At 46.3% G+C, this 13,591-nt stretch overlaps 1 long non-coding RNA gene across 2 annotated transcripts in view; it reads left to right on the top strand.

The window, feature by feature from the left end:
- The window catches only part of LOC102475782 (uncharacterized), a 102,238-nt gene that overhangs the window by 88,010 nt on the left and 637 nt on the right, over window positions 1-13,591 (top strand). The gene's annotated exons all lie outside the window — the stretch shown is intronic.

The raw sequence follows: 13,591 nt of genomic DNA, 5'->3' as shown, positions 1-13,591 counted from the left end.
GGAGGAATGCAGGCAGCTGCCTCTGAAGCCCCCGTGCTTATCCCTACCCTAGCCGGTCTCGCTAAAATTGAAGAGCTATGCAGGAGCTTTCCATAGGTCAGGAAATGTCCGAGCACTTTCTGGGGGTTGATTCATTTTATCTTCATAACAACCAAGCCCACTGAGATGGGGCTGTTACGCTCGCGTTTTGTAGACGAGCAAGCGAAAACCTCTAGAAAGGGCTGAGAGCATGCTCCTGGCTGGGTGGCTGAAGACAGGGAAGCTGACTTCCGAGCCTCGGGGCTGCCCAGGAAGAAGCTCTCCATGATGTGCACGCCACGTGGTCCCGGGCAGAGCAGACCTTCCCTGGGGGAGGCCGCTCTGTTATTAGTGAGGCTGGCACATAGCCGCCAGCTTCACTCTGAGCCTGTGCCTGTCTCTGCCTCTCCTGGCAGCGGGGCCAGGGCTGAGAGCTCTTGGGAAGCTGTGGCTTCTGGGGGCAAGAGCTCCAGGAGGAGATGCCTCTCTCCAGCCTGGCCGTCCGTGGCACCAGGGGCCAGCCTGGCCCCACCACGTTGCTGTGTCGGGCCTTGAAGGTGCGATTCTGCCTCACCTGAGAAGGTAAGTACACAGTGAGCCCATCCTGGACACCTGGGGGTGCGCTTTCTAATCCATATGTGTCTCTGCTCCGCTGCACAACAAGGTGAGAGAGGGTGAAAATGTGATTAAAAGCACCTAATTTTGGACCAGCAAATATAATGGTTATGTCACTGGATTCCCATGTAGTTGACTGTGGTTTGAGTCCTGGACCCGATGGCTTAAAACTCATGCTGGCCACATGGGTGTGTGTGCTCAAAATCTTGAGAGGAGAATGAAGGAGAAGGGATCGCAGCATGGCCATCCCCCCTAGGGGAGGGGGCATAATTTCTTGCTTTCTGTCTCTCTAGTGAGCATACATGGCCTATAGCAAAACAAACAAACAAACAAAAAAAAAACCTCTCAAAAAACAAGAACAAAAATAAAAACACCAAATTCAGAGCCGGTCAGTGGCCTGGTAGTTAAGGTGGCTGGATTCCACATAACTGACTGAGTGGTTCTAGTCCCAGAGCCAGCAGCTTGGAAAACATACTGGGTATGTGTGAGTGCATGGCCAAAATCCTGAGAGAAGGGTGGAGAAGGGATTGTGGTGTGGTCATCCCTCCGGAGGGTGATTTCTCACTTCTCTTGTCTCTCTGGTGAGCACTTGTACTCTATACAAAAACAAAACAAAACAAAACAAAACAAAAACCCCAAAAAACCCAAAGCACCAAATCCAGATGATTCCGTTTTTGCAGTGTGGCATAAACAAGTCTCCCCGTCCCCCACTATTGAACACTGGACCTTTCAAGGGGCTTTCTCAGTAGCTGGCCCCTGTCGTTAGCTGTCTGAGGGTCTCCCTCTCAGACGGCATTGGGAGTAGGGTTCTCATTACTAGGCCCATGACTGAGGTGACTTTGTCAAAGTAGCTGCTGTAAAGGTGCGCTTCTGGGTCATTGTGCTGCTCTTGGTCGTTCTGCTGCCCCGTTGCTGCCAGGCCAGCCCGTAGCAATGTTATAACAATTTATGCATTTACAGTCTTGAAGCACAGAGCCCATTTCCCCACATTCTTGCCCACGTTCGGTATTGCCGTGTAGGAATGGCTAATGAGCCGAGCTGCAGTGGCACTGGGGTGAAGCAGTACTCCACACGCTGAAAGTGCATGGGAAGCCCCAGTGTGTGTCCCGCGGGCTCCCTACACCCAAGTGTGTGTGTGTGTGCCTGTGGTCCTGGCTGGCTAAGCTGGGGGTGGATCATGGCATGAGGACCCCATTAGGGGGTGCCTGCTTCTCTCTCATAGAAGGACTAAACAAACTTTAAAAATGGCTCATTTCAAAGGTACAATGCTATCTTACTTAAAATTCCATTTTGCTAGTTGCTTGGGAGGGTGAACATCTTTAGTTCGTTTACTGGTTGGTTGAACTTTATTTATGAACCATGTTATGGCAAAACATTCCAGCTTGCTTAAAAGAAGAGAACATCTAGTGGGGCTCTCAGGTGGCATGGTGGTTGGGGCGCTGGACTCCCACGTGGCCAACCCTAGTCTGAGTCCCAGACCTCTTGGCTTGCTTTCTCACTTTCCCTTTCTCTCTCTCTGATCACATTTAAAGATAATAATAAGTAAAATTAAATAATTATTTAAAAAAACCATTATTTTCTGATTGTGAAATCAATGTATGCGTATCATGGAATTCTAACAGAGTAGGAGTGTGTAGCACGGCCAGTGCAGTTCTGTGGATCTTTCTATTTTTTTTTAAGAGAGATTTTTAGCTATAGGGCACATATGCTCGCCTGAGATACAGAGAGACAGAAAGCAAGAAATCATCTCCCCCCCCAAAAAAAAAAGAAAAAAAAAGAGAAAAATAAAGAGGGACCAGCAGTTGGCATAATGGCTGTGTCACTGGACTCCCATGTAGTCGACCACAGTTCAAGTCCCGGACTTGGTGGCTTAAACTCATGCTGGGCACATGTGCATGCGTGCTCAAGATTCCAAGAGGAGAATAGAGGGGAGGTAATTTCTCGCTTGCTGTCTCTCTGTCTGTCTCTGTCTTTCTGGCAAGCGCATGCGCCCTATAGCAAAAACTTCTCCAAAAAAAAGAAATCATCTCCACACACACATGGTGGGCGGGGGGGTTGGTTTTGGCTACATCACAATCCCTTCTCTCCCATTTTCCTCTTGGGATTTTGGGCATGCATGCGTACATGCCCAGTGTGAGTTTGAAGCCACTGGGTCCAGGACGTGAACCACGGTCAACTACATGGAAGTTCAGTGGGGTAACCATCCCGCCATCTGCTGCCCCCTCCCCCCCCGGATCTATGTTAATCTTGAGAAAATACCACGGCTTACAGTGTGGCAATTACTTTTCAGAATTTTCTAGGCATTTTCAGTGCTACCCACTAGGCCCTGGAGATTTCTGGAGATCCTTTCATGGCCTAAGAATTTTAAGAGGTGTTTCACTCAGTAGTACATTTGTCAAATAAAGGCAGTAGGTTTATTTAGAAAAATAAACCAATCTTTTTAGTGGAGCTATCTATGTGGCTTTGTGGTCAGGTACTACATTTGGGGTCCCTGTGACTGCGACCTCATCCCCCTGCACTCTGCTGCGTTTGTGTGGATACTGTCATCTGTCAGCCTTGTCCTGCTCTGTGCTGTCAACAAGGATGCTTTCTGGGTTTGCTTGCTTTAGTTTTTTGCTGTACTGTGTGCGCTCTCCAGAGAGAGTGATAAAGACAGAGAAGGAAAGAGAGAAACCACCCCTGGGTGGATGGCAATGCTGCAATCTCTTCTCCTCCATTTTCCTCTCAGGATTTTGGGCACACACACAGATGTGCCCAGCATGTTTTTTTTTTTTTTTTTTTTAAGAGATTTTTGCTATGGGGCGCGTGCGGTTGCCAGGAAGACAAAGAGAGAGAAAGTGCGAAATCACTCCCCATGGGTGTTGGCCACGCCACAATCCCTTCTCCTCCATTCTCCTCTCGGGATCTTGGGCACACACACGTATGTGCCTGGCGTGAGTTTAAACCACCAGGTCCAGGACTCTAACTGCAGTCGACTACATGGGAGTTCAGTGACATAGCCATTACGCCAACGGCTGGTCCTGCCCAGTATGTTTTTGAAACCACCAGATCCAGGACTTGAGTCGTAGAGTTAGCCGTGGAATCCAGCACCTTAAAATTAACCACCACACCACCTGCTGGTCCCAGTGCTTTCTGTTTCTAGTGTCAGGCCAGCAGAAGGACAGTGGCGAGAGGCACTAGCACCGTTGCCTTGGTGGTGACAATGAATGAGAGCCAGTGTTCCCTCTGCATGACCTGTACATGTGGGGTGTGCTTCATCCTACAGCACTGTAGTGTGAAATCTAATATTATCCAGTTGTTCATATTCTAAACCATTTGCTTGGGGTCAGCAGCCAGCAGGTGTCAGAGCTAGAGCTGTCCCCAGCCCCGCCAGGAGCTGAGGCCCTGTGCGATGTCAGCCACCTGCCTGGCCTCCTCTCCGCAGCCCTAACTCCCTGCTGGCCTATGTGCATATCGGCCTTATTCAGTTGGATCCAGGATCCCCCAGTTGGTTCCAAACCCTGTAAACTCTTGAGCAAATTGGGCGCCAGTAAAAGAAAGTTTGTGTGTGGGCCGCGTCCCTGAATCAGGGCTCCTGAACAAACTGGGAGAGCATCTTTGCCTGGGCGACAAGGGGTGGTTGCCATGGCGGCAGCTATGGCAACGCTGATGCAAGAGCTGGCATTGTCCCCGCTGGAGCCCAGCTGGTGAGCTGGAAGGCAAGGTGCCCAGGAGAATGGGGCTTCTCTGCTCTGTGCTTCAGACAGACCACATGTGATAGAAATATGTGGTGGATAGCCCTAAGCCAGCAACACAACCTGCCTTCTCCCCCAGCGCGTGCGTCTTGTGGATTAAGTGGCCAGAAAAATCCTTAGGCAACTTGGCGGAGCTCCTGTACTGGAGCTGTCCTGCCCTGCCCCTCGGGGAAATGTCCTGCCCTGCCCCTCGGGGAAATGTCCAGATGCTCTTGCCTCGTCTGCTGTGGCCCTGACTCCACAGGGCCCCCGTGAGGATTAAATGAGCCAATTCACACGGAAAGCACGGGGCGAGTATTATTATGATGATCATTACCCAATGGTAACAGCATGACCCCCTCTTACTCAGAGTTACCTTGCACTCCGACTCCCCCTTTGCCAGCTGTCTTTGGGGTTAGCCAGGATGTGGGGGGTGGCCTGCTGTTTGCCATTGTTCTAGAATCATCGCAGCCTGGACGCTGTCTCTGGCCTTGCCTTTCCCTTTATTCCACATGAGCTCTAAGTCTGACGCCCCCCCCCAGCCCCATATTTCACTGACAGTTTGGGAATAAACATGGTTTTATGTGTGGCCCCCGTCACTGCCAAAAACAGCATTTATGGAGCTTCTAATTACCGTGGAGACTGTGGTAGGTCTGCATCAGTCAATAAAGTGCTTTAAGCAATGCTGGCTAATTTAAGAATTTGGGGTGTTTTTAACTGTTAGAGTCAACAGAACATTTATTTAGACATGCCCATTACTGAGGACCCATTTTTAGGATTAGGATTTTCACTTTGGAGGTGTCAGACCACCTACTTGCTGATCGATTAGCGTCTGGCCAGTACACTATTGGCTAACACAGGAAGACTTTCTCTGTTCCTTCCTGGGTGTGTGCTGGGGGCACATGCGGTACCTGTTGGATACAACCTAGGGAAGCGTGGAGTCTGGAGGTGTAGTTTTTGAATTAAAGCTTCCCAGGATTTGAAAACCGTGAATTTACCTTCCTTTTTGTTTCTGATTCGGATATAATTTGAGTGAACCGTTCCAAAGACAGCTTTTCCCCTTTCTTTGATTAGACAAAGGTTGGGAGGATAGAGTAAGGTGATTTTAAAAAATACCTTCTAAGTGGTGTGTATTTGACCTAAATCCCTTTAAAACATTTTTTTTAAAGTGCAGCTGTTAAAAATGTTAAATTAAGGGACCAGCAAACGGCATAATGGTTATGTCACTGGACTCCCACATAGTTGACTACAGTTCGAGTCCTGACCCAGTGGCTTAAAACTCATACCAGCTGCATGTGCGTGTGTGCCCAAGATCCCAAGAGGGGAATATAGGAGAAGGGATTGCGACGTGGCCATCCTCCTGGGGAATGATTTCTTGCTTTCTGTCTCTCTGTTTCTCCTGCACGTGCAAGCACCCTATAGCAAAAATCTCTCTCTCAAAAATAATTTTTAAATTAAAATTATACTTTTATAGACATATAGTGTGTATGTCGAAAAGTGTACCAATATTCTGCATGGATTTTTAATTGCATATATGAAAAAAAATACATAAGACTAATATCTGATCTTTAATATTAAAGTCCAGTTGCACTTCATGTAAAGAGGAATCAAACTAGTAACAAAGCCTTTGGGTTTCTGTCTCCTTTTCTCCAATGGTTTTGTTTTTGTTGTTGTTATTGTTTTAATTGCCTGAGGGCATGCACATTAGCTGAGGAGAGACAGAAAAAGAGGAGGAGAGTGAGAAAACATTTCCCTCCCTCCACCCCCTGCCCCCCCATACATACCATGGGGGGAATGGTCACAGCTAAATTCTTCTCCATCATCTCCCTCCTGTCAGGATTTTGGGCACATGTGCACACGTGCCTGGCATGTTTCTCAAGCCATCTGGTCCAGGACTTGAACTGTGGGCTGGACCTGGGGGGTCCAGTGCCCCAACCACCCTGCCACGATGTTGGCCCCCTGCAATAGTTCTGACATATCGCTGTGTTCACACACTTTGGAGCCAGACTGCTTGGGTCTGAATCCTGGCGCTGACGCCTACGAGCTGTGTGATTTTGCACAAGTCATTTAACCCCTCTGAGCCTCAGGGTCTTCATCTGTAAGGTGGGAATAATAGATGTACCTACTCATACAAATCTTTGAGGACTACACGAGTTAATAAATACTGGGCGCTTAGAACAGCATTGTCATACATCGAGCACAGTTTCAGCGTCGCTGTTTTAAAAAAATAAACCCTTAAACACATAACCATTGTGGAGAGACTGAGCGCTCCTCCAGCCCATAGGTCAAAGGTCACGAGTGCCGATGAACTGGGGTTCATGTGACCCGGTGCCATATCTGTCTCGTGAGTGGAGAGCACTGGGTTCTTATTTCAGACACAGGGTGGGGACACCGCTCAGTGTTGGCTCATGGGGAGGGAACATGTGAACAGGGAGTCCTGGTTAGAAAAATACACGAGGCGGAACTTGTTCTCCCCAGGCAAAGCTTTAGGAAAACACCAGTCTGCTGCTCCTTGATTAAAGGGTAGAGAACTAATTATCCTTTCCGGAGGGACCTGTGGCTGCGCTCTGCCGGCTGTGACCTGGGGCTGCAGGATGTGGATTTCCTTAGGATGGAGCGAAGCCTTTGGATGCCAGGTGGGGAGCAGGGGGAGATGGAGAACAGGCCCTTACTTTTCATAGCAAGCCCTAAACATTTTGGAAATGTCATTTGCAGGTCTGCACTTTGAATATGAAAAAATACTTTTCTTAAATTAGATTTCTGGGGTGGGGCAGCAGGTGGCGTGGTAGCTGGGAGTTCTGGACACCCACATGGCTGACTGCAGTTCAAGTCTAGACCTGGCAGCTTGCTTTCTCACTTTCCCTTTCTTTCTTTCTCATCAAATTAAAAAATAATAGTGATAAATAAATAAATAATTCTTTTTTAGAAACTGGGTTTTCAGAAGACCTCTTTTATAAAAACATCCCTTCCAGAAAAGTTCTGTAATTTCTGCTAATTAGAGCAGCTGACAGCTTAAATGTTTGGAGTTCAGTGCTGCCATGTGTTCACTGAGGATGCGGCTAGAATGCCAATGAGGCGGAGTTACTGGGAAACATGCGTGTGTGTGCATGTGCGTGCACACACTGATATGTCAAGTAACATACATTTTAGTTTTTTAGTTAAAGGTGGGATGCAAAATTCCACCATGGGATAATTTATGTATGTTATTTCTCATGGAATTCCATACTTGACTGTTAGGCAGGGGCAGTTCCCATTGGCCTGTACTGTTGGGCTGCAGATAATAACGCAGCAGTTAAGACTGTGCAGAGGGAGTGGAGCTCACAGGGCTGACCACAGTTCGAATCTGGCTTCGATGGCTTAAAAAACATCCCAGGCACATGCATGCTTGTCCAGGATCCCAACCGGATGGAAAAATGGTACAAAAGGATTGCAATGTGATGTGACCATGCCCCACTGGTGGGTTTTCTCTTTCTGGAAGTGCATGCATTCTCTAGTATTAACAAGAAAAAATAAGTTATAAAAGTCTTACAAATATTTATTGAGTATTTATTGGGAATAAAGCATTAAGAAGATAAAGAGCCAGGCGTTGGCTCAGGTGTAAAATAACTGGACCCACATGACAGAGGTCCTGGGTTTGCATCCCAGGATTTCCCTGAGCACAGGTGCGTGTATGCATGATCAAGGCCGATTGAGGCTGGGGTAGACTGAGGCACAGGTGGGAGTCTCCCTCTTTCTCTCTCTAAAGAAGTAAATAAAAATTTAAAAGACAGATAAATGTCTACCCTTAGGAAGCTCATTCTTGTTTTGTTATTTTTTGGGCTTTTGTGATAGGGCATGTGTTCTCACTGGAGAGAGACAAAGAGAGACAATGAGAGGCATAGTGAGAAATCACCCCCTGGGAGGAATGGCCGCCCCACAATTCCTTTTCCTCCATTCTCCTCCTGGGATTTTGGACATGCCTGCACACATGGCCAGTGTGCTTTTCAAGCTGCCAGGTCTCTGACTCGAACTACAATTGGCCATGTGGGAGTCAAGTGTCTTAACCACCATGCCATTTGATGGCCCCAAGGAAGCTAGTGTTTTAATGACTTCAGTGAACTGATCAATTTTTTTTCAAAACTGATGATATTTTTTCTCTTTCTTTCTTTTAAAGAAGACATTTATTATCTATTTATTTGTTGTGATTTTCAAGCTGTTGGATCTGGGAGTTAAACTACAGTTGGCCATGTGGAATCCAATGCCTTAATTTCCATGCCACCTGCTGGCCCATCTCTTTTTTCCCCCATAGGGTGTGCATGCTTGCTGCAGGTAGGTAGAGAAAGAGATAGAAAGGAAACCACCCCATGGGGGAGAAGACCATACCAAAATCTCTTCTCTTCTGTTCTCCTCTTGGGATCTTGGGCATGCACACACATGTGCCTGGTGTGATTTTTCAAGCCACTGAGTCTGGGACTCAAACTGTGGACTTAGCCATGTGGGATCCAGTCCCTTAACTACCATGCCACCTGTTAGCCCCCTGTCTAATTCTTGAGATCTCTGTCACCTTATATTTTGTACAGATGATGCTTTTAAGTAGTCTTAGACAAGTATCTCTCAGATCTTTCTCCCCATCCCCACTAAGGTTCTGTTGAGTCACCAGGGACCCCAACTTTGACTAATTTGGTGGTGTTTCTCCATCCCCCTATTTGGTGAAATAGCGAATGTTTCCTCCTTGAACTGGACTTGGGATACCTCTCATGGTCTTCCAGACCTCTTCTCTTAGAAGGGGGCTAACTTTTTTGGGAGAGATTTTGCTATAGGGTGTGTGTGCTCACCAGAGAGAGGGAGAAAGCGAGAAATCACCCTCTGGGGATGGCCATACCACAGTCCCTCCTCCTCTATTCTCCTTTATTTATTTTGATAAATACACATAAAACATCATTAAAGATATGTTTCTGGGCATTCATACACACACGTCTGGTATATTAAGCCACCAGATGCCAGACTTGAACCATAGTCAGCCATGTGGGAGTCTAGTGCCTTAACCACTATAACACTTGCTGGCCCCAAGGTCTGACTCTTCAAATACACCTTTTGGGGGGCCAGCAGATGGCATAATGGCTATGTCCTGGACTCCCATATAGTCGGCCGCGGTTTGAGTCCCGGACCCGGTGGCTTAAACTCATGCTGGGCACATGTGCGTGCGTGCCCAAGATCCCAAGAGGAGAATGAAGGAGAAGGGATTGTGTGTGGCCATCCCCCCTGGGGGGTGATTTCTTGCTTTCTGTCTCTCTGTCTCTCTCTGTCTTTCTGGTGAGTGCACGCACCCTATAGCAAAAACCTCTCCAAAAAAACATCTTTTGTGTGTCAAGCACAACGAGTTTTACATATATTAACTCATCGAATCCTCACAGTATCTCTATGAGGGAGTCCTCTTATTACTTCCATTTATACATGGGGGAACTAGGGATCCGAGAGGTAGGTCATGTGTCTAGTGTCACACAGCTAGTGGATGGTGGCGCTGGCTCCAGCGTCTGTGCTCCTAAGCACTGGGTGAAGCTGCCCCTTCATGGCACCACACGGGTAGCAGTGAAAGTCAGGGTGCACAGTTCTCCTCCTGGAAGCTGCAGCCAGGAAAGTTGTCCCAACCACGCAAGCTCGGCAGGAAGCAGGAAACGGCTCATGCCATGGGCCCAGAAGGCAGAGCTGGTGTTACTGCTGAATCTGTGCAGAGACAGGCGTGGGGGACAGTGGGAGGGAGGGAGCCAGAAGGTGTGGGGATTTTTAGCACTGTGGAATGATTCAAGTCAATATGGGTCTCAGAAACGGGTAGGACTCATTTCTCACCAACGCTGGTACAACCTCATGACGAAGGCGTGTCCCTCTGTTCCCAGGCTACACAGAAGCCTTGTTGGCTCAGCTTTTATGACAGAACTCCCACTTCTGGGACAGTCTGTAGGATTTTGTTTCCTATTATTATTCCATGAGGATTTAAAAAAATTAAAGATATGTCTCTTATTTTGCCTGAAAATGCTGGGAAAAGTCATGATGCATTTTTGCATAGAAAAACAGAAAAATACATCATGACTTTTCTGATGATCCAATATCTTGATTTTATTCTTGCCTTTTAAAAATTTTGATAAATATGGGTCAGCAGATGGCATAATGATTATATTGCTGGCCTCTCACATGGCTGACCTTGGTTTGAGCCCTGGACCCGGTAGCTTGAAATTCACACCGGGTGCATGTGCGTCCATGTCCAAAATCCTGAGAGGAGAATGGAGGAGAAGGGATTGCAGCATGGTCATCCCCCCAGGGGGCTATTTTTCGCTTTCTGTCTCTCTGTGTCTATCTCTCTGGTAAGTGCTTGTACTCTATAGCAAAAATCTCTCTAAAAAATTTTGATAAATGCACATAAAACATCATTATCATAACTATTACCATATTTGTCATTGTAGCCCCCTAAAATTGTATGATAATTCAGTGGCATTAACTACATTCACAAATATTCTACATTCATCACCACTCTTTCTTTTTAAAATAATTATTCATTTATGATTATTATAATTTGTTATAGGGTATGTGTGTTCACCAGAGAGAAACAGAGAGAAAAAGTAGAAAACAAACCATCAGGTCCAAGACTTGAGCTACAGTCGGTCACGTGGAAGTCCAGAATCTTAACCTCGCCACCTGCTGGCCCCATCACCACGATGTTAATTCCAGAAAATTTTAAAATCAGGCAGCAGGTGGCATGGAGGTTAAGGTGCTGGACCCTACATGGCCAACTGCGTAGTTTGAGTCTCAGACCCGGCTGCTTAAAAATCATGCCGGGCACATGTGCATGGTTGCCAACAGTCCTAAGAACACTGGAGGAGAAGGGATTGCAGCGTGGTCATCTCTCATGGGTGGCGACTGCATGTATCCTGGAGCAAAACTTTAAGAGGAGCGATTTTTCATCACCCCAAAAAGAAACGGACCCATTTTTCTCTTGTAACTGAGCCTCTGATGACCACTGGTCTACTTTCAAACTGTATAGACTTGCCTGTTGTGGACGTTCATTTAAATGGAATCATGTAGCGTGTGGCTATTTGTGTCTGACTTCTTTCACTTCGTATAATCTTCAAGGTTTTTCCATGCTGTATCGTGCATTTCTTGTGGTTGAATAGTACTCTATTTTATGAATTGAGAAACAAAACATTTTTATCAATTCATCATGGACATTTAATATATCTCTTTTAAATATAGCTAGTAATAGGTATGTACCAAAGACTTGGTACATGCTATATCCTAACTATATAAAGAGTTTACACATATCAATAAAGAGAAAAAAATAGCTCTTTATGTAAATAACCAAGTGACCTAAATAGTCTTTTTACAAAAGAAAAAAACTGCAAGTATAATCATTTCATGATTTAAAAAAAATCATTTCAGGGCCAGCAGGTGGTGGTGTGGTTAAGATGCTGGATTCCCACATGGCTAACTATGATTCCAGTCCCAGACCCAGCAGCTTGAAAATCACACCAGGCATGTGTGCATGCACGTCTAAAATGCCAAGGGGAGACTAGAGGAGAAGGGATTGCCAGATGGCTGGCCTCCCAGCAAGTGATTTTTCTCTTTCCCCGTCTCTCTCTCTCTCCAGTGAGCACATGTACCCTATGGCAAAATTCTAAACAAGAAAAACAGAATTTCAATTTCTAGTTAACTTTTTAGTTAATTTTGGGAAAAGTTTGAATAGAGTAGTCCTGTAATTTTTAGAAACAGGTCCCAGACATTTGTTTGAGATATTGTCCCATTTGGGGAAGAGTTTCATGTATTACTTAATTTTATGATCCGGAGATAATTTCCTTTTTTTTTTTTTTTTCAGATACTATTTGTCTGAAGCCTTTGTGAATTATTTTGCCCTTTTGAATGTTTCTGAATTCAGATGGACACTAATATCTAATATCATTTGAGAGAGTGCCTTATTCTTCACATGGGTCTCAGTTTATGCATCTTAGTTGGCCACTAACCGCCGAGACATGGAGCGGAGGATTTCACGGACAGGGCTTCTTTGGAGCTACAGGCATCATTTTTCTCTAACTACCATCCAGTGCTGTAGCACCTGCCCCATGCGGCTGCTGATCCCTGGACACAGCCAGTCGGGATCAGACCCTGTGGCCTCGTGGTTAAGGGAGCCAGATCCCACATGGCCAGCCATAATTTGAGTCCTGGCCCTGGGAGCTTGATAAACACTCCAGGGGTGTGTGTGCGTGTGTGTGCCCCAAATCCTAACAGGGTGGGGAAATGGGAGAAGAAGGGATGTGGCATGGCCACATCTCCCTGGGGACTGCTTTCTCCCTCTCCCTCTCTTTCATCTCTTTCTCTGGCAAGTGCGCATGCCCTCTGGCAGTTAAAAAAATGATATAGCAGGACCAGCAGATGGTGTAATGGTTATGTCACTGGACTCCCATGAAGTCAAACACAGTTCGAGTCCCGGACCCAGTGGCCTAAAACTCATGGCAGGTGCATGTGCGTGCATGCCCAGAATCCCAAGAGGAGAAGGGGGGAGAAGGGATTGTGGCGTGGCCATCGCCCCCAGAGGGGGCGATTTCTTGCTTTCTGTCTCTTTGTCTCTCCCTGTCTCTCTGGCTAGCACATGCATCCTACAGCAAAAAAAGTCTCTAAAAAAAGAAAATGATATATTTTAAGTGTAAAACACACACTGAATTTTGAAGATTTAGTAGGAACAGTGTTAAATATCTCACATACCTTTCTCTACTGATTACATGGTGGACCAATACTATTCGGATATATTGGGATTAATAATCCCAAGTTTACTTACGACTAAAGTTATTCATTTCTTCTTACTTTTAAAAAATGTGATTAGGGACTGGCAGGTAGCATGGTGGTTAAGGGCACTGGACTCCCACTTGGCCCACTGTGGTTCAAGTTCCGGACCTGGTGGCTTGCTTTCTCACTTCCTCTCTCTCTGTCCCTCACTGGTCAAATTAAAATAACTAACTAACTAAATAAATAAATAAAGTGAAATAAAATAATTCTTTAAAAAAGGTAATTAGATTTTACATGACATATGTGAATCATACGGTATTTCTATTAAACAGTGGTGTTTGGGGGAAAAAGCGACAAGAGGGTGGAGAAGATAAGAGATGCCCCAGTGGATCCTCGGCCTTGCCTGCCTTTGGAATCTTGAAGGGGCCCTGGAGACAGACTGTGTTGGGTCTGGTCCCCACAGTAGCCCCCCGGCTGGCCTCTGCTTGCGTGCTGGG

This window comes from Tupaia chinensis, unplaced genomic scaffold (assembly GCF_000334495.1).
Source record: "Tupaia chinensis unplaced genomic scaffold, TupChi_1.0 Scaffold143906_1, whole genome shotgun sequence".
NCBI classification, from domain to species: Eukaryota; Metazoa; Chordata; class Mammalia; order Scandentia; family Tupaiidae; genus Tupaia; species Tupaia belangeri.
This window is presented reverse-complemented; position numbering and strand designations above follow the sequence as displayed.